The 23,873-nt window shown below is 44.3% G+C and overlaps 1 pseudogene; it reads left to right on the top strand.

Moving 5' to 3' along the window:
• Positions 1–386: 386 nt before the first annotated feature.
• LOC144105139 (uncharacterized) lies at positions 387–16,670 on the top strand (annotated as a pseudogene).
• The last annotated feature ends 7,203 nt before the right edge of the window (positions 16,671–23,873 follow it).

Genomic DNA, 23,873 nt, shown 5'->3' with positions numbered 1-23,873 from the left:
AGAGTCATACATGCTTTCCAGAAGTAATGCTTCCATATTTCTGTCGCCCACTTCAATAGATGAAGTAGAATCCATCATAAATTCTCTTAGGAACACTTGTTCACCTGGTGATGACGAAATAGCCGTTTTTCCGATTAAATGTGTTGTTAGAAATATCGCTTGCCCTCTCGCACATATCTGTAATAGAATGCTGCTCACAGGAGTCTTTCCTGAAAAACTCAAAGTTGCGCGTGTTACAGTGGTCTTCAAAGGGGGAAAGAAAAATGACCCGAATAATTATCGCCCCATTTCAGTGCTGCCACTGTTTTCAAAAGTAGCTGAGCGTATACTTTTCAAGCGAGTTTATAGCTTCTTCCAAGCTAAACATTTAATTTGCGCAGAGCAGTATGGCTTTCAGCAAGGTAAATCAACCCAAACAGCACTATTAGACATAAAAAACTGTTTAATTCAGAATTTTGAAAATAGACTTTACACTGTTAGAATATTTCTTGATTTTTTTAAGGCTTTTGATTCGATTAAGCATTCAATATTACTTAAAAAGTTAGAGATATACGGAATTCGTGAAATTGCCAATAAACTATTTGAGAGTTATTTAAATTCACGGAGGCAATGCACGAAAATACACGATATGAAATCTGAATTTGGTTTAGTAAACTTTGGCGTGCCCCAAGGTTCTATTCTAGGGCCCCTTTTGTTCATTGTGTACATCAATGACATTGTTAATATTCCTTTAACTACTAATATTGTGTTGTATGCCGATGACACAAATGTGTTCTTTTCAGGCACTAACCTACAAACACTTGAGCAGCAATCAAATGTCTGGCTGAAAGAGTTAATGATCTGGCTCTCTGTTAATCAACTTGAATTGAATGTTAACAAAACGAAATTCATGCTTTTCACCCAAAAAATAAGCCAGTAGATCACCACATCTCACTTCACTTTAATAACCTAAGAATTGAAGAAGTGCATAGCATTCGGTTTCTTGGTGTGTATTTCCGCAGTGATCTAGGGTGCAGTGATCACGTGAACAACATCCGATTGAAAATGGCGAGATCGTTATGTGTGGTTTACCGATTAAGACACCTTTTACCAATGCAGGTTAGAAAACAATTATATTTTGCTTTGGTGCACTCTCATCTAATATATTGCAATCTAGTATGGGGTACCTGCAATAAAACTGATTCACATAAATGATTTGCCCCCCAGAAAAGAGCCTTACGTGCCTTATGTATAAATCCAACTGATGAAACAAACCTCTTCAAAACTTTTCATGCACGCAGTTTCCTTGACTGTTACAAATTTAGCTTAGCGATTCACATGTTTTATATAATTAAGGAGGATTTCACTTCTTTCCAGAATATGTACTTTTCTAGAAACATCAAATATGAATTGCGCGTGGTTTTCCTATCTGCTACAAGATCCAGAACGAATTATGGAACACAAAGTTTAACTAACCAAATTGCAGCCTTATGTAATGCGCACCCATCTTTAGTGAGAAAGGCTCAAGAAGCTACGAGCTCTATTGCCTTTAAGAAAAAATTGAAGTTGCTCTTTCCTGTTTTGTAATTTTGCGATTACTTGAGTCTAGTTGGTACTGATTCTTTTTTTGTTGTCTGTATATTTATACTCCAGTGCCTGTTATCAAATTTTCTAATTATTTTCGTTTTTTTTAGTTATTATCTGCGTTGCATTTATGATTAGACAGTTCGGGCGTAACGATGTCATGTTTTTGTTTTTTTAACTTTATAGTAATGTCTTTCTCTCTTGTCTCGTGATCAGGTTTGATACCCTTAAGTGTGCTGTTCTTTTCTTGAAAATGATTGTTTTTTGTAAACAAGATTTGCTGTCTAGTCACCAGTGTCCAGATCTGTAAGCCGGGGTGTAGGCCTCGTCAGGAGGCACGCTCTCTCTGCGTCCTTTTGCCTCTCCCGGGGCATATTGTAATATGGCCGAATAAAGTTTCAAACTTTCAAACTTTCAAACTTTTCAAATTTTCAGTATCTGGAGCCCGGCGCTTACTTTGACGTGCCGAGCACAACTCTCTACAGGCGTCAAAAGGGCCATTTTGGGGCAGCCGTTGTCGGTCCGTTGAGTGCCACCTTGCTCACGGTCAAACCTACAAGTAATGGACGTGTCTCCAGCGGTCACTCAAGCGCACCTTCCACTGAAAGCACCGCGTGGGACAACACGGACGACGCAGCGGGCGGTACGGAGCCGAGGGATGAAGTGCACTCCACTGACTACCCAGACGTTCTGCCCATTGAAGGTGCCGCGCAAAACGGAGCCAGTGGTGCAGCGGCCGACGCAGAGAATCCAAGCTACTACTTTCAAAATGACGAGTTGCAACCAGAAAGTGATTCTTGCACCGTCGGCAGTTCTAATATGAGTGGTGACGTTGGCATGAACAGTGACTACGACTTTGAAAATGATGAGCTGCAACCAGAAAGTGACACCTGCAGCAGAGCCAGTTCGGATGTGGGTGGTGACATTGGCCTCAGCTGTGGCAATCTCACTGAAGAATCTGAGAGTTCTGAAGATGAAGATGATGGGTTGCCGTCATCCTTTGCACAATTCAGTAACGAAAAGTTGCCAAATGCAGAGGTGACCAAGATGGGCGCTATAGCAGCTGTTAAGGCATATGCAGTATCACATGACCTAACATGGGCTGCTTTAGGGGACTTAATAAAGCTAATAAATTTCCTATTTGGACAAAATGTCTTGCCCCAAAGCACATATGCTTTTCGCAAACTGTGGTGCAAGGAAAAACAAGACATTGTGCAGTACCACTATTTTTGCGAGACATGCGGTGCTCTTCTAAATGTGATTGAGAAGTCAGCACAGTGCCCCAACTGTCGGAACACCAGTGCCCTGCAGAAGCTCAAGGACCGCGGCTCATTTTTCATCATTCTGAATTTGCATAAACAACTCAGCTTTGCAATTGAAAGCACGAAGGCCCAGCTTCATGAAGGCCCGGTGTCATTTTGACGTTACAAGTGCTCAGTGCTACAGCAGAATGCGGGAAAGACTTCCGAAAGATGACCTCACTCTCACTATCAACACTGACGGGAGTCCAGTTTGGAAATCGTCAAACACCTCAGTGTGGCCCTTACAGTTCATTGTGAATGAACTGCCACCGCACTTGCGGTTTAAGCATCCTGTACTTGCTGGGCTCTGGTTCGGCAAGAAACATCCGATCATGCAACTTTTCTTGAAGAAGTTTGTAATTGAAGTCAACACTACCGAAGTAGTTAAGTGGACATATCTGACAACTACACACTACCCAGCTGTGTTGTGCTGCTCAGTCGATGCGCCAGCAAGGGCAGCGGTACTGAATATGGTCCCCTTCAACGGGTACTTGGGATGCCCCTGGTGCTTCGTCCAAGGGGAGCATGTTGAAGGTGAGCAGTACCTGATGGTTCTAACAGCTCGACAGTGGTTTGGGTGATTGCTGAACACTGAACAGTTGTCAGAGCTGTCAGCAGAACCGAAATCAGAAGAGCCTTATTTTTTTTTGATGGGTGCCAGCTTATGGAAACTACTGTTCATGTGGTTAAGTGCTGTATTATCTTTCTGCCTGAAGGGAGCATGCGGTACATCATAAAAGAACAGCCAGAAGCCAGAACCACGTACGTGGTTATACGCGACATGAAGCTTGCAGAAGGTTATGATGACATAATCAATGGCTTCAAAGGGCCATCGGCACTCATGAATTTGGGAGGTAAGGGCATTTTTCTCCTTTCTTCCTTTCTTCTCTAGCTGGCATGGACTGACCGATGTCACAACTACTACATATGTGGCAAAACATGTTCGAGGTATGAACGGTCGCTTAGTAAAAAGGAAAATAAGGTTAATCGTCCTCACTATACATTTAAATTCCTGCATGATCAAGTTCATTTCTTGTTTTGAGCATTAAGAACAGTGATGCAAACCACATCCGTTTAGGTGGTGAGAGGTAATGTGTAACCTGCGAATTTTTTCCTTAGTTACTCATGGAAACTCCCTTGGGTGGCAGTGCTTGCCATGATATGTGCCTTTTTGCCACGTCATTATGCCAGATTTGTGGTGCACCAAGGCAGCCAAGCCTGTCATATACACAAGCCTAGATCAGTGCAGCATTTACATAAGCACAAGAGATTTGGCCTGCATGCTTTCCCAATGCTCCAGCCTTTCTACCTCAAGAAGGAGGAGCTTTACTTGCTTTTTATCCCCGGGGTTTTCTACACATTCCAAATGTCTCCACCAGGCCATGGTTTTCGTCAGCTATAAAACGATAGCACTAGGCTGCTGCCTTGTTTATTAAACTGTGCAACACTTAATGCAAAATTGGTTGCTTCCAGTATTTAGTTTCTACAGCCCCTGCAATATGTTAATTTTTTTGCAACTAATTTTCGGTATTATTTTGTCTCATTTTATCCACCTTCAGTACCTACATCAGTATTTTACTCATTCCTGTACTTTATCTCATGGAATTGTGCTGTATTTTTACTGATATCAGCCGTTCTCTTTAATTTCAGGTCTAGACCTTGTCAATGGGTTCAGTGTGGAAAATATGCACTCCGTCCTGCTAGGCGTAGTAAGACAAGTGACCGAGACAATTTTGTCAACGTCGAACTCAGGTCAACACTTTTATGTTGGTACGGCAATGTACATAAAGCGGTTCATTCGTGATTCACTTACTAGTGACAGTGCACATTAAAGAACCCCAGGTGGTCGAAATTTCTGGAGCCCTTCACTACGGCGTCTCTCATAGCCTGAGTCACTTTGGTACGTTAAACCCCTATAAACTAAAATTAAAACTTACTAGTGAAAGTTGCTGAAATATTACGGCTTTTTTGTGGCACTGCATTTATTACTGATTATCGTTACTTTTTCAAATGTGTATCTTATTGCAGGGAAATGGCAGCTGAGAGATTGTAGACCATGCACATGTTATAATCTGTGGCCTTGTCTTTACTGAGTATGATTAGTGGAAGGCACTGTTGATGGTGCCTCTACATAGTGTACAAATAGTGGTGAAATAGTATTATTGCAGCCGTTTAGTACTTACTACTAAGCTGGCTTCCTATTGGACATATTTTGAGAAACCATGATGACATAAGATGGTGGTAGCATATTTTATTATCAACCGGCACACTTAGGGGCTAGTAGGCTGCTGGTAACTGCTGGGTAGGAAAACGTGCTGCATAAAATAAAATGCTGAATCTTCTTTACAGTGTACTCAGCATTTAATCTTATTTTAATTTGTAGAAGCAAGTTGCAACCATATGCATGTACAGGTATTTATATAGTGTGTATAGCAGTGCTTCTGTCTTTAATTTTTTTCCTTTCATCTGTTGGGATTTTTGTATTCTACAGGGTATTATCACCTTGCCTTATTCTCTCTGCTCACAACAAAATTATGCACATTTATTTTCCAGGTCGTCCTTCCACACTTGAAGACATTGATTCACGGCTGTTGGCCATCAAACCTCCACACTGTGTGTGGAGGCCAATTAGAGAACGAGGAGGGGGTTGGGGTTGGTGTTCACTCTTGAGCTACCCAAAGGGGGGAGCTTACAGTTTTTAGGCCTTAATATTACCCTGGGCGAGGATCATGTTTGTTGGCGTTATTCCCCTCGAGCCCAGAAGGAGCTTTTGCCTTACACATCAGCACACTCAAAAACTGTAAAACGCGCCATTGCTCGCCTCTGCCTTGAGTCGGCTCTCGTGAAGTCGTGTCACCATGCTATGCAGATGAGTTTTGACACGCAAGTTGATCGGTTGGTTTCGGCGGGGTTCCCATGCACGGTTATCACAGCAGTTGCTGAAGCCCTCCTAAGAAAAGTCAAGTGTGCGTTGTTTCACAATTCGACTGAGCCGAACAAACAGTCGGTGAGACCAGAAGTTGTGCCTTATGTGCACAGGGTCGCGCACAATGTGAAGAAAGTGGCAAAGCGACATGGCGTGCCGGTCGTGTTTTCTGCCCCACGAAAGCTTGGCCAGCTATGCGCGCGCATTGGGAGCGATAAAAAGAGCTCCTGCAACAAAAAGCATGGTAAGCAGTACGTGGAGTGCTGCACAGGTGTGGTGTATGAAATACCACTGACCTGCGGAAAAGCCTACGTGGGCCAAACGGGGCGGTGCGTTAATGACCGCGCGGCTGAGCACGCAAGATCGCTTACAAATCTAGGAGGTGCGCATCTTTCACAGCATTGCGCGGAGTGCTTCGTTTGTAATCGTGCGGCAGAACATGGGCCGGGGCAAAAAAGATGCCAGCAATGCAAGAAGTGTGAGCCACGGCTTCGGGAGATAAAGATTCTGGGCAGGAGTGGAGATACGAAGGCGAGGGAGCTTCTGGAAGCATTCCACATTAGGAAGAGGGGAGTAGATTGCGTGAGTGATACCTCGGTTCGCCTTTTCAAGAATGAGATATCATATCTTGAACGGTTTTGTTGATGCCTGTTGTGTAGGTGTTGTTTGCGCATGCCTTGAATTTTCCATATATTTGCTGGCTTTGCAGTAAATAAAATCAGATGAAGTTAGCGCATGTCCTGTGCCAGTCTTTCTTGTGTACGTCTAATTGCAGCGCTATTACCATTTCTGTCTCAAATAATGCACCATCTAGCCCAAACTGACGTTCTTCTAAACCATCTGTCGAAAACCCAGGGCCCTTTTGTGTGTGACCACCCGTCGTCTTCCCAAACCAATACCTTTGTGTTTCTCATCGTAGCATCAACATGCCGTGCAAGATACATATCGTTTTGCCTTCGAAAGGGTTTCGTTCCAGTGGATGTGGCTGCACTGTTTGGGTGTTTGCGACCACCCGTAGGGCTACTCAAGCGCATTTGCAAGTTTCTGAAAACAGAGCTGTGGAGACAAATTAGAAGATGTGAAGACCATGTGCGGGCTCTATGTTACAACCTGGATCCGGGGTGGCTGGCGGAGAAGAATCTTCGTGCGATTCGTCGCCTTACAGGAAGATTGACCGAGTTTTGGTGGGCTCACACTCTGAATGAAGTGTTGCAGTCTTCAGCCGTACAGAAGACTAAGAAGCCAGCGGGAAAAGGTGTGACTATCATCGGGGAAGTAGAGCTTCCTAGCGACGTAAGAAACACGTTGAACCAGGGGCCGAAGTTCAGCCATGAACCACGGGTTCAAGCACATGAGTTCCTCGCTCTAAACAGACGCATCGCAGGAAAGGCTGCAGAAGAAAACAAGGAAAGGTGCCTCCTTGATGGTGTGGACGCACTGACCAGATCTACAAGTCGCTCCTCTACTGGACCAGGCAAGGATCCCATGGCAAAAGTGGTGTCCTACTTCAAACAGCACAGCCTCCGGCTTCTCCAAGCCGACAAGGATGGTGGCTTCGTGGTGCTCCCCGAAGGAGAGTTCCGAACAAGAGCAGGTGAAGCGATTGCCAAGAACTTTGTTCCTTTGAAAGCTAGCGCAACGAGGGTAAAAGGGAAAGCAATCTTGTTGTGTAAGGACTTAGAATTAGGTAGGCTGGCAAACCACATCAGTAACAGTAAATACAATGCTCTTTCTGTATTTCTTACAGCAAAAACGCATAAACCGTCGATACCTTTTAGGCAGAATTGACATCTGAGCTAGTTGGTTGTTCATTTTCAAAAATTATATAAAGCGCACTTAGGACAACAGACAAGGGAGACCAAACAACACAAGCGCTTACTCGCAACTGCGCGTTTATTCGAGAAACACACAAAAGGAAGAACAATCACAAACAAAACAAAAGCCATCGCGCAGGCGTGACAGTAAAAGTGCTCATACAGGTGCGTCAAGATAACAAAACTCTCTTTCATGCAAAACCACCATAGGGTCGGCAACACACGTGTGCTGATTCTTACGGATGTGATAGGCCTCTGAAATCTCTCTGGTTAGCTGATTAGGGTGTCGGAACAAGATTTTAGTTTGGTCAAGCAAAAGCTTGCAGCCGCTGCATTTTGAACAGTGCTTAGCGAGATTAGATGAAGGCGACTTATTCAATGACAAAACATGCTCTTGCAAGCGCACATTAAGGCAGCGGCCCGTTTGACCGATATAGGTCCGGCCACAAGAAAAGGGAATGTGATACACCACTCCTTTTGAACATCTGACATAGCGGTTCTTGTGATTCACAGTGCAGCACCGCTTTCGTTTATCACATACACCGCTGCTAGAGCGCGCAGCAACCTTCGCACAAACACTACTAACTTTCTGAGGGGCAGAGAAGAGAACATTAACACCATATCTGTTACCCACGTTTTTTAGTTGATGAGAAAACCGATGAACATAAGGTATGACTGCAATATTTTTCTTTTTCTCCTCAGAACCCTTAAGAAGTGACCTATTGAACTCTTTTACTTTTTTGAGCACCTTGCTAGAAGCTAGAAACAGCACGTCCTCTGGAAATCCAGCCAATTTTAGTCTGTTCACTTGCTCGCAGAAACTTTCCTTCATTTCGTGAGGGCACGACTTGAGCAAAGACGATCCAAGGCAGGAGACAGCAATGCCGCACTTCACAATTTTTGAGTGATTTGATTGATAATTTAAGAGTGGTTTATCAGACCTCGGAGAATACCTCCAGCACACATGATCCTGCACGAAATGAAGTTTTGTGTCAAGGAACTGCAGGCAACCGTTTGTAGGAGTTTCAAAGGTGAACTGTAATCCACGCCCATATTCTTTAAAAATCTTAATAATGTCGACCACCCTCCTTGTAAATTCATGTCGGTCAACAAACACCAGATAATCATCGACATACCTGAAAATCTTTTTTGCAAGGCCACTCTGATTCTTTTCAATATAAGAGTCAACTCGAGACAGGAAGATATCACTGAGGACGGGCGCTACTTTGGATTCGATACAAACACCTGTCTTTTGAATAAACAAATGCCCATTCCAGTCAACAAAAGTAGAAGCCAGATAAAACGACAGCACTTCTAAAAACGAAGGAACGGAAATACCACAGGCATTGACAAAGCATTGTTCATCATTATCATCGGTAATGCATTCACTAACAAATTTCATCAGTGTGTCATGTGGCAGCGAGTAGAAGAGGTCCTTAACATCAATACTAAATGCAGACGCTCCTTTAGGATTATGATTCTTAAAGTAGTCGACAACAGCCAAAGAATTTGGCGTCTGATATGGGTCCGCTAAGGTAAGACCTTTTAGGTGCTTTTGCAGGAAGCATGAAACGACATGTTGCCAAGTTGACCGCTCAGTGACAATAGCACGGAAGGGTATATCGTCCTTATGCGTTTTGGCTGAAAAGAAGACTTCGAGCCTTAGGCCTTCAGCCTTTTTAACGCTAGAGCGCAAATTCTCTAGGTTTAAACTCGACAAGAGTTTCAGAGCATTTTCCTTGACCTTTGTATCTTTGACTTTAACAGGTCTAAAATGTGCTTCCATTGCCGAATAAGCCTTTTTCTTAAACAAGTGTTCGGGTAACACAACGAAGTACCCCTCTTTGTCGGACACAACTACCCGCTGCTCACTGGATGTCAAAAAATCTACCATAGGCTTCAGGCAACGGTTGCTCTTTTTCCCACCCCCACATCGTTTCATCGCATCTACACATTCTGCTATGCACCTGGAACGGTCCTCCTCAGGAACTTGCCTAGAAATGCCTCTTGCAGTTGAAATCTTTTCCACCTTATGAAGGTTTGGATGTAGGCAAAACTTCGGTCCGAGCTCCAGCACCTTGTGATGAACATCAGGAAGATGGCCTCCTCCTAAGACCAGCACTTTCCCTCCAAGGGGAGAAGTTTTCTTTTTGTCATGCACCCAAGGGCGAGCAGCGTTCCATAGGAAGTCTGCAAGAAAGGCTGCAAGCCTTTGCTTGACCAAACTAAAATCTTGTTCCGACACCCTAATCAGCTAACCAGAGAGATTTCAGAGGCCTATCACATCCGTAAGAATCAGCACACGTGTGTTGCCGACCCTATGGTGGTTTTGCATGAAAGAAAGTTTTGTTATCTTGACGCACCTGTATGAGCACTTTTACTGTCACGCCTGCGCGATGGCTTTTGTTTTGTTTGTGATTGTTCTTCCTTTTGTGTGTTTCTCGAATAAACGCGGAGTTGCGAGTAAGCGCTTGTGTTGTTTGGTCTCCCTTGTCTGTTGTCCTAAGTGCGCTTTATATAATTTTTGAAAATGAACAACCAACTAGCTCAGATGTCAATTCTGCTTCAGTTCATTTCTAGTACCTTGAGCTCCTCTTTAAGTGTTAATCCTCTTCTGAATAATCCTGCCATCCTGGCAGCTTTAATAGCTGTTTGTGCGCACAAGGCGCGCTTGGCCTCCTGGAATGCCAAGCGTGGAATTTGTCCTGCGGAACTGCAACCTTTGTGTGGTGGGCTGCCGCTGTCCAAGAGCCATAGCCGCAGGATATGCCGCATCCTTTCTTCAGAATGGTGGCGTCATTCCCGCTTTTACAAGGATTGCTTGCGTGTGGCCTGCGGGGATCTTCCGAGAGATCGCAGACATTATCGTGAGTGGTGCGACCTGGCGGACAAAAATATCGACTTCCTATGGAAAGCTGCTCGCCCTTGGGTGCATGACAAAAAGAAAACTTCTCCCCTTGGAGGGAAAGTGCTGGTCTTAGGAGGAGGCCATCTTCCTGATGTTCATCACAAGGTGCTGGAGCTCGGACCGAAGTTTTGCCTACATCCAAACCTTCATAAGGTGGAAAAGATTTCTACTGCAAGAGGCATTTCTAGGCATGTTCCTGAGGAGGACCGTTCCAGGTGCATAGTAGAATGTGTAGATGCGATGAAAAGATGTGGGGGTGGGAAAAAGAGCAACCGTTGCCTGAAGCCTATGGTAGATTTTTTGACATCCAGTGAGCAGCGGGTAGTTGTGTCCGACAAAGAGGGGTACTTCGTTGTGTTACCCGAACACTTGTTTAAGAAAAAGGCTTATTCGGCAATGGAAGCACATTTTAGACCTGTTAAAGTCAAAGATACAAAGGTCAAGGAAAATGCTCTGAAACTCTTGTCGAGTTTAAACCTAGAGAATTTGCGCTCTAGCGTTAAAAAGGCTGAAGGCCTAAGGCTCGAAGTCTCCTTTTCAGCCAAAACGCATAAGGACGATATACCCTTCCGTGCTATTGTCACTGAGCGGTCAACTTGGCAACATGTCGTTTCATGCTTCCTGCAAAAGCACCTAAAAGGTCTTACCTTAGCGGACCCATATCAGACGCCAGATTCTTTGGCTGTTGTCGACTACCTTTAGAATCATAATCCTAAAGGAGCGTCTGCATTTAGTATTGATGTTAAGGACCTCTTCTACTCGCTGCCACATGACAGACTGATGAAATTTGTTAGTGAATGCATTACCGATGATAATGATGAACAATGCTTTGTCAATGCCTGTGGTATTTCCGTTCCTTCGTTTTTAGAAGTGCTGTCGTTTTATCTGGCTTCTACTTTTGTTGACTGGAATGGGCATTTGTTTATTCAAAAGACAGGTGTTTGTATCGGATCCAAAGTAGCGCCCGTCCTCAGTGATATCTTCCTGTCTCGAGTTGACTCTTATATTGAAAAGAATCAGAGTGGCCTTGCAAAAAAGATTTTCAGGTATGTCGATGATTATCTGGTGTTTGTTGACCGACATGAATTTACAAGGAGGGTGGTCGACATTATTAAGATTTTTAAAGAATATGGGCGTGGATTACAGTTCACCTTTGAAACTCCTACAAACGATTGCCTGCAGTTCCTTGACACAAAACTTCATTTCGTGCAGGATCATGTGTGCTGGAGGTATTCTCCGAGGTCTGATAAACCACTCTTAAATTATCAATCAAATCACTCAAAAATTGTGAAGTGCGGCATTGCTGTCTCCTGCCTTGGATCGTCTTTGCTCAAGTCGTGCCCTCACGAAATGAAGGAAAGTTTCTGCGAGCAAGTGAACAGACTAAAATTGGCTGGATTTCCAGAGGACGTGCTGTTTCTAGCTTCTAGCAAGGTGCTCAAAAAAGTAAAAGAGTTCAATAGGTCACTTCTTAAGGGTTCTGAGGAGAAAAAGAAAAATATTGCAGTCATACCTTATGTTCATCGGTTTTCTCATCAACTAAAAAACGTGGGTAACAGATATGGTGTTAATGTTCTCTCCTCTGCCCCTCAGAAAGTTAGTAGTGTTTGTGCGAAGGTTGCTGCGCGCTCTAGCAGCGGTGTATGTGATAAACGAAAGCGGTGCTGCACTGTGAATCACAAGAACCGCTATGTCAGATGTTGAAAAGGAGTGGTGTATCACATTCCCTTTTCTTGTGGCCGGCCCTATATCGGTCAAACGGGCCGCTGCCTTAATGTGCGCTTGCAAGAGCATTTTTTGTCATTGAATAAGTCGCCTTCATCTAATCTCGCTAAGTGCTGTTCAAAATGCAGCGGCTGCAAGCCTTTGCTTGACCAAACTAAAATCTTGTTCCGACACCCTAATCAGCTAACCAGAGAGATTTCAGAGGCCTATCACATCCGTAAGAATCAGCACACGTGTGTTGCCGACGCTATGGTGGTTTTGCGTGAAAGAGAGTTTTGTTATCTTGACGCACCTGTATGAGCACTTTTACTGTCACGCCTGCGCGATGGCTTTTGTTTTGTTTGTGATTGTTCTTCCTTTTGTGTGTTTCTCGAATAAACGCGCAGTTGCGAGTAAGCGCTTGTGTTGTTTGGTCTCCCTTGTCTGTTGTCCTAAGTGCGCTTTATATAATTTTTGAAGATACCTTTTAGAACTGTGGTCAGTGAGAATGGTACGTGGCAGGTGGTTCTTAGCAAATTCTTACAGAAGCATCTGAGCTCACTTAGTGTTCATGATCCTTTCGCTACAAAATGTTCTAAAGATGTTGTTAGGTTTCTGGAGGGAAATGCCTCTATTGGTTATTTCTGTTCTGTTGATGTAGAAGACTTGTTTTATTCGGTGCCCCACGATGCCTTGTTCACTTGCGTGAGGGAAGCCATAGAAAGTAGCGGTGCTGTTAGTTTCCAGAACTCCTCAGGCGTGTCGTTTTGTGATTTTATTAAGTTGCTTGAATGTTATCTTAGTGTGACGTTTGTCTCATTTGACAACAAATTTTACCGCCAAAGACAAGGGATTTGCATCGGATCCTGCGTAGCTCCAGTTCTTACTAACATTTTTCTAGCTTTTATTGACCGCGCCCTAGAACTAAGTTTAACAGGGAAGGGAGTACTAAAAGTATTTAGGTATGTTGACGATTTTCTAGTTGTTTTTAAAAAACAAAATAACTTGACCTACATGGATACTGTTAACACAGTTTTATCCAACTTCCAAAAAGAGGGGAGGGGGTTGGTGTTCACTCATGAGCTACCCAAAGGGGGGTGCTTACAGTTTTTAGACCTTAATATTACCCTGGGCGAGGATCATGTTTGTTGGCGTTATTCCCCTCGAGCCCAGAAGGAGCTTTTGCCTTACACATCAGCACACTCAAAAACTGTAAAACGCGCCATTGCTCGCCTCTGCCTTGAGTCGGCTCTCGTGAAGTCGTGTCACCATGCTATGCAGATGAGTTTTGACACGCAAGTTGGTCGGTTGGTTTCGGCGGGGTTCCCATGCACGGTTATCACAGCAGTTGCTGAAGCCCTCCTAAGAAAAGTCAAGTGTGCGTTGTTTCACAAGTCGACTGAGCCGAACAAACAGTCGGTGAGACCAGAAGTTGTGCCTTATGTGCACAGGGTCGTGCACAATGTGAAGAAAGTGGCAAAGCGACATGGCGTGCCGGTCGTGTTTTCTGCCCCACGAAAGCTTGGCCAGCTATGCGCGCGCATTGGGAGCGATAAAAAGAGCTCCTGCAACAAAAAGCATGGTAAACAGTACGTGAAGTGCTGCACAGGTGTGGTGTATGAAATACCACTGACCTGCGGAAAAGCCTACATGGGTCAAACGGGGCGGTGCGTTAATGACCGCGCGGCCGAGCACGCAAGATCGCTTACAAATCTAGGAGGTGCGCATCTTTCACAGCATTGCGCGGAGTGCTTCGTTTGTAATCGTGCGGCAGAACATGGGCCGGGGCAAAAAAGATGCCAGCAATGCAAGAAGTGTAAGCCACGGCTTCGGGAGAGAAAGATTCTGGGCAGGAGTGGAGATACGAAGGCGAGGGAGCTTCTGGAAGCATTCCACATTAGGAAGAGGGGAGTAGATTGCGTGAGTGATACCTCGGTTCGCCTTTTCAAGAATGAGATATCATATCTTGAACGGTTTTGTTGATGCCTGTTGTGTAGGTGTTGGTTGCGCATGCCTTGAATTTTGCATATATTTGCTGGCTTTGCAGTAAATAAAATCAGATGAAGTTAGCGCATGTCCTGTGTCAGTCTTTCTTGTGTACGTCTAATTGCAGCGCTATTACCATTTCTGTCTCAAATAATGCACCATCTAGCCCAAACTGACGTTCTTCTACAACATTGGAAAGCATCTGAGTGGAGGCAGTGGATACTTTTTTATGCTCTGCCGTGCCTAGAAGGTGTCCTGCACCCGGACTATTGGAGGCACCTCTGGAAACTGTCAGAGGCTCTCCACATCCTTTTGCGAGAGGAGCTCACTCTGTCTGAAATTGCCAAACCAGGTAACTTATTACAGGTCTCATTTGTGAATATAGCATAGCTGTAAAGTAACTGAGGTAATCATATAATTTTTTTGACTATGTAGGATTTTGACCTTTTTACACTCTTGTGCAACTGTCTGCAATTTGATATAATATTTTCAATGATAAATGTTTTTCCTGCATAGCATATTCAAAATAGTTAATTTTGTGAACTGTCGTTCTAAAATATTCACAGAAGGCACAAACTGGTTGGTGCATAAACTTCAAAAATAACTCCTGCCATCTAGTAACCCCCTTTCCTCTTTTTTAGAGTGCCTTTCATATTCTCCGATGTCATAATATTCGTCATGTTAGATATATATTTCTGTTTTTGTGCTATTTGTTCTTGTAGTTAACTACAACACTCCTGAAACATTATCCATTGCTTACCTGTTAAAAGTTGGGATGTGGTAAATTGGGTAATGATTCTTTTGCAGTAACACAGATAATTGAGCCAGTTGCTAAATCTGAAAACTTTAGAAAGCGCTGCGACAGGGGACACAAAGAGAAAGACACGAAGGACAAGCGCTACTATGAACTGAAGTTTATTGGAAAAAAACACAAGGTTAAATAGCTCACGCAAGGCAGCCAGCAGCGCATGCGCCTACCCCCAAAATGACAAAACGAATCACTGTGTTGAATTAAGATACCAAATTTCACAATCATGGATTACAACAGATGGTGTGCTGACGCATATGTCAGAGTTTTTGTGAATATGATATGCCTCTGATAATTTCCTTGTTAGCTGATTGGAATGCCTATACAGAATGTTTGTACTATTGTACAGATTTTTGTCCAACGGGTTAGAATTGCTAAGTTCGCTGTCTCTGTAATGCAGGGCCAAATTAGAGGTAGGAGCCAACTTTAAAGACGAAATATGTTGGCGTAGCCGTGTGCAGCTTTTGCTTATCAGCTAGTTTCATGCAATCTTATAGTGTGCTCTTTCTGGAATAGAGAGATTTCATGTTCCTGAACATGGAACTGCTTGTTTTCAATGAACCTTCGCATAGAAAACATGAATAAAAAAATCTTGCAATGAGGTGGATTGAGAAAAACTTGACTGTGTTTGTCGAGGAAGTTTTTAATGGCTCTCAACTGCACCTAATATTTGCTACTTTTTATTTTCAGAGCTGCTTCTGGAGAGCTTCGTCATTCAGTGCAAGAGATTATATGGGGTTGCCAGCTTGACATTTAATGTTCATGTGCTTCTTCATTTGGCTAATTGTGCTCGGTCACTTGGGCCACTGTGGGCACATTCTGCTTTTGTTTTTGAAGGTGAAAATGGACACATAGTTCGGCAGGTGTCAGCTGCAAATGGCATCCCTCAGCAAATTGTTGAACGTATTATTATGCATCAACAACTGCGCAAGGTGATGAGCAGCAGCTTTCTGTGTCTCCACGAGAAAGAGTTTTGCATAGAGATCTTTGGGTATCCCCGTTACAGAAGGCTACACATGTTGGCAAGTTGTGCCTTTTAGGCAAGGGAAAAGACGTTGCTCTAAGCGCTGAAGAGCAGGATGCTGTGAATAATCGCTTAGGCACGAGTACATTCACAGCACTTCAGTACGAGCGCTTTGTACAAGCAAAGCAGGTCTTTCATAGCACTGCATACAAGCGACCATCCCGTTCTGACTCAACATTCATCAAAAATATTATTACTAGAGGCCAAAATTTGCGTCTTGATGTGCAGACCAATAATCATTGCAGAAAGGGATGCTGCACCACCGCACATCAAAGAGTGCTTTGTCTCATCTGGCAGAGCACTTAATGGGGTACTGCCGGAGGAAGTGGCTGACTTGTGCCTTTTCATTGAATTTTTGCAGCAAGAAAATACATTCATTTGCGACTTGCCAAATAGGATAGAAAGGATTGAGGCTAGCAGCAACTGGGTTCAAGCGTCTGATCACATGCTTAGAGCATCAACCCCATAAAGCCCGCAAATGTAATAATCTAAATTATCGTAATTCCTTAAGCTGATAGCACTAACACAAATAGAGTCATACCGGTACCTACGAATAACAAGACTTTCATGGTCTGAGCATATCCTAACGTAGTCATTAAAAGTTCAAAATCACTCAACTGACAGCGGATTGCTAGCTGTTCCCTCCTATCCGCCAACTCACCTACAAAACGTTCATTTGCTCAAAATTGGAACATGTGCCTCACCCATTTGGAACCTGCACCAAACTTATCTTATTTACACATTAGAATCAGTGCAAAGCTGTGCAGCCCGGATTATAGTGTGATGTTATGATCACAGCATCAGTGTTTCGGGCACAAAATTGTCGCTCGGCTTACATCCATTGTCTTTTCATCACACAATTGCCGAACTTTGTCTTTTCCATAAGCTATAGTGTGAGCACTGACTGCGGTTTCATCCATGTCACCTATCTGTATGCCACTTCATCTTCCTTACCTGTGTATACTCATCGTCATCACTTGGGCTGTTTGCGGGTTGGAATAAACCTGGTTCGTGAAGTCCTGCCCTACACATACGTGGTGGAGGTGTGGGCTACAATTTCCCTCACTTGCACAAAACATTCCTACTTCCACCAAATAGAACATCGCGTCGTCTTTTCAACAATTTAAGTTTGCAGCATTTACATGGTTCCACTAATGCCTACCATAAATCTTTCTTGCCATCAGCCATAGAACTTTGGAAGTAGCAGTTACCTGCCAGAGCCCATGGAAACTGAGTCTGATCTGAATAAATTCGCGAATCTACTTTTCAACCATACTTGTCATTAGCTGTAATTAATACGCATTGCCTACTATTCTTTATGTATCACAAATGCACTTCTTATTAACATCTTTTTATGAGTTACTTCTTGCACCCCTATTCATATTATGAGCACCCTTTTCGATGTTGCTTGTATTGCTGCGCGGCCACACCTTTTGCATTGCCCTATAATAATTTGCTCGCCTTCTTTTGCTATGTAACCATAATGTCGTCTTGCTTTTTTTGCTCCGCATTATGTAGTGCCCCACCTAAAGGCCCTTAAGGGACAATAAAGGATGATTTTAAAACAGGTTTAAAACATCTGCGGAGATGTACTGGCATGTGTTTGTGCCAGTGAATGTACAATGACTGAAGAAAAAGGAACGCCGACAAAAAGGTTATTGTTTAAAACGAAGACGTTTCGGCTTCCATACGGAAGCCTTGATCACTGGGCGGAAAGCCCAAAGCACGAAGCTTAAGTACGTCGCAGTAATCGCCCCAAGCATCTTGCGTACGTAGGCGGGAGATTTCCTGCGTTGTGGTTAAGGGTTTTGTCTGTAGTTTGGATTATCAGGGATTCCAGATATCGACGTGACAGCCAATTCTTTTCTCCTGCGATGACTGATGCTTCTTCCCAAGATATATTGTGCGTCGCGGCTTCCACGTGTTCCGCAAGTGCATTAGATGCAATCTTTTTGTTCCTGACGTCGTTCTTGTGGTCCCTCAATCGCCTTTCGAAATTCCCGCTCTCGCCGATATAGCAGTAGTCGCAGTCTGCGCAGGGAATCTTATAGATGACGCCAGGAAACTTCTCTTTCTTTATCTTGTCTTTGGCGGCCACCAGCTCATGCCTCAGCTTGCACGCAGGAACGTGAGCGACGTGCACACCGTAAGTGCGCAGAACGCGAGCCAAGGACTCGCCCACGCCCGGCACATATGGGATAGCGGCTCGGGCTCGGCAAGGAAGACCAACTGGTTCTGATGGGCGTGAAGACCGTTGAAGAACAGAATCCACGAAGTGCTTGGGGTAGCCGCATTCACTCAATTCTCGGCGCACTTGGCGTAGGTCAGCAGCCCGATCTTCTGGCCATGGGCAGATGTTTTTGGCACGTCGGACGAGGGAAGCCACGACGGAGCGTTTGTGGAAAACCGGGTGGACAGAATTAAATTGAAGATACCGGCCTGTGTGGGTTTCTTTTCTATAAACATTGAAAGAAAGGCGGTTTTCACGGCGTTCCACTAAAACGTCCAGAAAAGGAAGACGGCGTGCAGCCTCCTCCTCTACAGTGAATTGAATGGAATCTTCCATGCTATTGATGTGATCGGTGAAAGGACCTAACGCATTCTTTTTGATAATACAGAAACAATCGTCGACGTCATCATCATCATCATCAGCCTTACTACACCCACTGCCGGGCAAAGGCCTCTCCCATGTCTCTCCAATTAACCCTATCCTTTGCCAGCTGCATCCACCCTTTGCCTGCAAACTTCTTAATCTCATCCGCCCATCTAACCTTCTGCCGCCCCCTGCTACGCTTACTTTCTCTTGGAACCCACTCCGTTACCCTTAAAGACCAGCGGTTATCTTGCCTTCGCATCACATGCCCTGCCCAAGCCCATTTCTTTCTCTTGATTTCGACTAGGATGTCATTAACCCGTGTTTGTTCCCTCACCCACTCTGCCCGCTTCCGATCTCTTAACGTTACACCTATCATTTTTCTTTCCATGGCTCGCTGCGTTGCCCTTAACTTAAGCTGAACTCTTTTCGTTAGCCTCCACATTTCTGCCCCGTAGGTGAGTACCGGTAAGATTATGCTGTTGTACACTTTCCTCTTGAGGGAAATTGGTAAACTGCCACTCATGATCTGCGAGAATTTGCCATATGCGCTCCACCCCATTCTTATCCTTCTAGTTATCTCCCTCTCATGATCCGGATCAGCTGTCACTACCTACCCTAAGTAGACGTATTCCGGCACAATTTCTAGGCTCTCGCTGCCAATTGTGAACTGTTGTTCCCTTGCTAGACTGTTGAACATTACCTTGGTTTTCTGCATGTTAATTTTTAGACCCATCGATCTGCTCTGCCTGTCTAACTCGTTGATCATGATTTGCAGTTCACCTCCTGAGTTACTCAGCAAGGCAATGTCATCAGCAAATCTCAGATTATTTAGGTATTCTCCATTTATTCTTATTCCCAACTGTTCCCAATTCAGGCCTCGAAATACCTCTTGCAAACATGCGGTGAACAGCATTGGCGATATCGTGTCTCCTTGCCTGACGCCCTTCCTTATTGGAATTTTATTGCTGACTTTATGGAGGACTATAGTAGCTGTGCAGTTGCTATATATATCTTCCAGTATTTTGACATAAGGCTCTTCTACCCCCTGATTACGCAATGCCTGTATGACTGCTGAGGTTTCCACTGAGTCGAATGCTTTCTCGTAATCAATGAAAGCTATATATAGAGGCTGGTTATATTCTGCGCATTTCTCTATCACCTGATTGATAGTGTGAATATGATCTATTGTGGAATATCCTTTACGAAAGCCTGCCTGATCATTTGGTTGATTAAAGCCTAACATTGCCCTGACTCTATTAGCGATTACCTTAGTAAATACTTTGTAGGCAACGGATAGTAAGCTGATCGGCCTGTAATTTTTCAAGTCCTTGGCGTCTCCCTTCTTATGAATTAAGATAATGTTTGCATTCTTCCAAGCTTCTGGTACAGTCGAGGTCATAAGGCATTGCGTATACAGGGTGGCTAGTTTTTGTAGCACGATGTCCCCTCCATCCTTCAACAGATCTGCTGTTACCTGATCCTCCCCAGCTGCTTTTCCCGTTTTCATTGCTTCTAAGGCTTTCTTTACTTCATCTTTCGTTACTGGCGGGATGACGCATTGCTGTGCACTGCTGTCTTTCTCATTGGCGCTCTGATTACATTGGCTACTGTACAGCTCTGTGTAGAACTCTTCGGCTACGGTAACTATCTTATCCATATTGCTAATGACATTGCCCTGCTTGTCTCTTAATGCATACATCTGGTTTTTACCTATGCCTAGTTTCCTCTTCACTGTTTTTAGGCTACCTCCGTTCTTTATAGCATGCTCGATTCTCTCCATATTAAACTTCCTTATGTCGGCTACCTTGCGCTTATTTATTAACTTTGATAGCTCCGTTAGTTCTATTCTATCGGTAGTGTTAGATGCCTTCATGTTTTGGCGCTTCTTAATGAGATCTTTCGTCACCTGAGATAGCTTCCCGGTATCTTTTCGAACTGTCCTACCGCCTACTTCTACTGCGCACTCCGTAATTATTGATGTCAGGTTATCGTGCATTGAATAAACATCAAGATCATCTTCCTCAGTTAAAGCCGAGTATCTGTTTTGCAGCGCTATCCTAAACTCCTGTGCTTTCCCTCTTACGGCTAACTCGTTAATGGTCTTCTTCTTCGATAGCTTCTTCCGTTCCCTCTTCAAGTCTAAGCTAATTCTAGACCTTACCATTCTATGGTCGCTGCAACGCACCCTTCCGAGGACGGCCACATCCTGAATGATGCCAGGTTTAGCGCATAGTATGAAGTCGATTTCATTTTTAATCTCACCATTGGGGCTCTTCCAGGTCCACTTCCTGTTTTCTCGTTTGCGGAAGAAGGTATTCATAATTCGTAAATTATTTCTATCCGCGAATTCGAGTAATAACTCTCCCCTGCTATTTCTAGAGACTATCCCATAGTCACCTACCGCGTGGTCGTCAGCCTGCTTCTTGCCCACCTTCGCATTGAAGTCACCTATCAGTACAGTGTACTGCGATTTTACTCTATTCATTGCTGATTCTACGTCCTCATAGAAGCTTTCAACGGTCTGGTCATCATGGCTGGATGTGGGTGCGTAGGCCTGCACCACTTTCAGCTTGTACCTCCTATTCAGCCTAATTACTATTGCTGCTACCCTCTCGTTAATACTGTAGAACTCCTCTACGTTGCCAGCTATATCCTTATTAATGAGGAAACCCACACCTAGTTCTCGTCTATCCTTTAACCCGCGATAGCACAGTATGTGTCCGTCCTTTAGTACTGTATACGCCTCACCTGTCCTCCTAACTTCGCTAAGCCCTATCACATCCCATTTAATTCCCGCTAGTTCCTCGAACAGCACTGCTAGGCTAGCCTCACTAGCTAAAGTTCTAGCGTTAAACGTTGCCAGGTTCAGATTCCATTGGCGGCCTGTCCGGAGCCAGAGATTCTTAGCACCCTCCGCTGCGTCACAGGTCTGACCGCCGCCGTGGTCAGTTGCTCTGCAGCCGCTGGGGACTGAGGGCCGAGGGTTAATTGGTTTGATCATAGAAGGTTGTGGCCAAGTACTACACCAGGGTGGCCAAATCCTGCTCTGGTGAGAGAGTGCGTTGTCGGTTCTGGTCACCGAGATTAGGCCGCACTCCAGGCCTGGTTATGCAATTCCATCGACACGCGGATTTTTCTTTTCTTTTTTTTTAACCCGGTGGAGAATTGCGCGGCACCAGGATTTGAACCCCGGTCCTCTTGCACGCGAGGCGGATGTTCTACCTCTACGCCATCGCTTCGTCGACGTAACGCACAAAAACCTTTGGGCGCGGTTCGAGGGTGGCCAGTGCGCGAGCTTCTATTGCTTCCATGGTAAGGTTTGCGGTTGTCACCGATATAGATGCGCCCATAGCAGTGCCATGAACTTGTCTATAGACTGTACCCCGGAAAACAAAATAAGTGTTCTCAAGGCAGAACTGCAACAGCTTCAGAAGATCCGATGCTTCGATAGGGGTTCTTTCACACAATCCGTCGTCATTCTGCAGCGCTGAGCGGCACACCTCCACAGCCAGATCCACGGGTACGCTGGTGAACAGCGACTTCACATCAAAGGACACCATGACCTCGTCGTCCTTCACCGTGACATCACGTACTTTTTCAATAAAATCGAAAGAGTCACGTATGAAAGTCGAGCCCTTTCCAACGAGTGGCGCAAAAACCTTGTTAAGTAGCCCGACAAGCGGTATAAGGGCGACCGTGTAAAGTCAACTATTGGTCGCATCGGGACGTTTGGTTTATGGATCTTCGGGCGACTATACAAGGCGGGAGCTGACCCATTGTGGCAGAGGAGCTTGAAATAAAGTGACTTGTGGTCAGGTGGAACAAATCGGAAGACGTCAGTCAAAATAATCTGCAAGTTTCTTTCTACCTTGAGCGTAGGGTCCCGCTTCAGCGGCAAGTACGTACTGTCGTCCTGCAGAAGGCCAGTCATTTTCTCAACGTAGTCGTTGCTGTCCAAGATGACGGTAGCGTTGCCTTTGTCAGCGGGAAGTATAATAATGTCCGTGTTTTTACGCAGGCTTTTGATGGCATCACGCTCCTCGAAAAGAAGGGGGGTCGGAGGATGTCGCGGAAGCTTGGCAAGGATGCTGACTGCACGAGTTCGGGCCTCATCTCGGTGGTTGTTATCTACTTGACCTATAGCGCGTTCGATAATAGTTATTTATATCCTAGTGGAGCAGGATTCACTTATGCTGCTTGGTGCTTATTTGTAGAAAGTACACAACACAAAAGCAATACCTAAATGTGGATTCAGCTGAAATACTGTCCCGCTGAGTCCTCACTTCATGTCATTTTTTTCCTTTCTCTTGAGATCTGTATAGTAACTAGTGAAAGCTGTAAATACTGTGAACAAAGTATATTTTATTTTTGCATTTCAAGTGGACAGACTGTGTGCAAACTGTCCTGCATGATTATATGTTTACTGTTCCATTTGCTTTATATATAGTGTATTACAGAATATATTTTTGAAGCAAATCTGTCCTTGTCTTCATACATGCATGCTCCAGAAAAATTTGAAATTTGTAGATTGTTTATAATAGCAGATGTACACACTGTAGTACAATAAATAACAGTGTATAGCAGCTCACTTTTCTAACAAATTTTCGTCACTTCAGGGCGCCTAGTTCTGACAGCTGTTCTCCGAGGTGTAATCAAGAAAAGAAAATGGACCGCGTATCGAATGAATTATTCTGAAAAATTTTAATTCCCAAAACCTAGAAATGCAATATTTTTTGCCATACAGGGTATAAGCATGCCAGACCACGCTTTCCGCGTTCATTTTCTTAGTGTTAGGCTGTATACCAGAGCAAAAAATTTGGAGTTGTTTTCATGGTCCATACATATACATTCTTTCCTGCCGATATAGTACATTACACGGTACCGCACTAGAAAAGCTTTGCATACATACTTTTAATTGTCTTCACCCATTGAAGTTATCTTCGAACGATTAGTCAACAGTTGATTGAGCAATAAATGCACGGTGTAGACAGCCTTAAAAGCAGACATACAGCTCAAAGAGGCATTCACTGCTGCGCAAAAGCCGTGTTTGTGACCTTTTAAGGTGCTTCGCGTTGGGTGAACGTGCGGTTATGCATGCGGTGACGCTTTCGCGCGGCTCCTGCTTTTCTTGGTGGCATTGCAAGCAAATTGATAGGCTGAGCGGAGCGTTTAATTCTACCTTTGAGCAGAATATTTGTTCACAGCTTGCCCGAAAACCGACGCTGTGTTGCTGCTGCTTTCAT

This window comes from Amblyomma americanum, chromosome 9, assembly GCF_052857255.1.
Source record: "Amblyomma americanum isolate KBUSLIRL-KWMA chromosome 9, ASM5285725v1, whole genome shotgun sequence".
Taxonomy (NCBI): Eukaryota; Metazoa; Arthropoda; class Arachnida; order Ixodida; family Ixodidae; genus Amblyomma; species Amblyomma americanum.
Note: the sequence above shows the minus strand (reverse complement) of the source record. Positions and strands in the feature narration are given on the sequence as shown.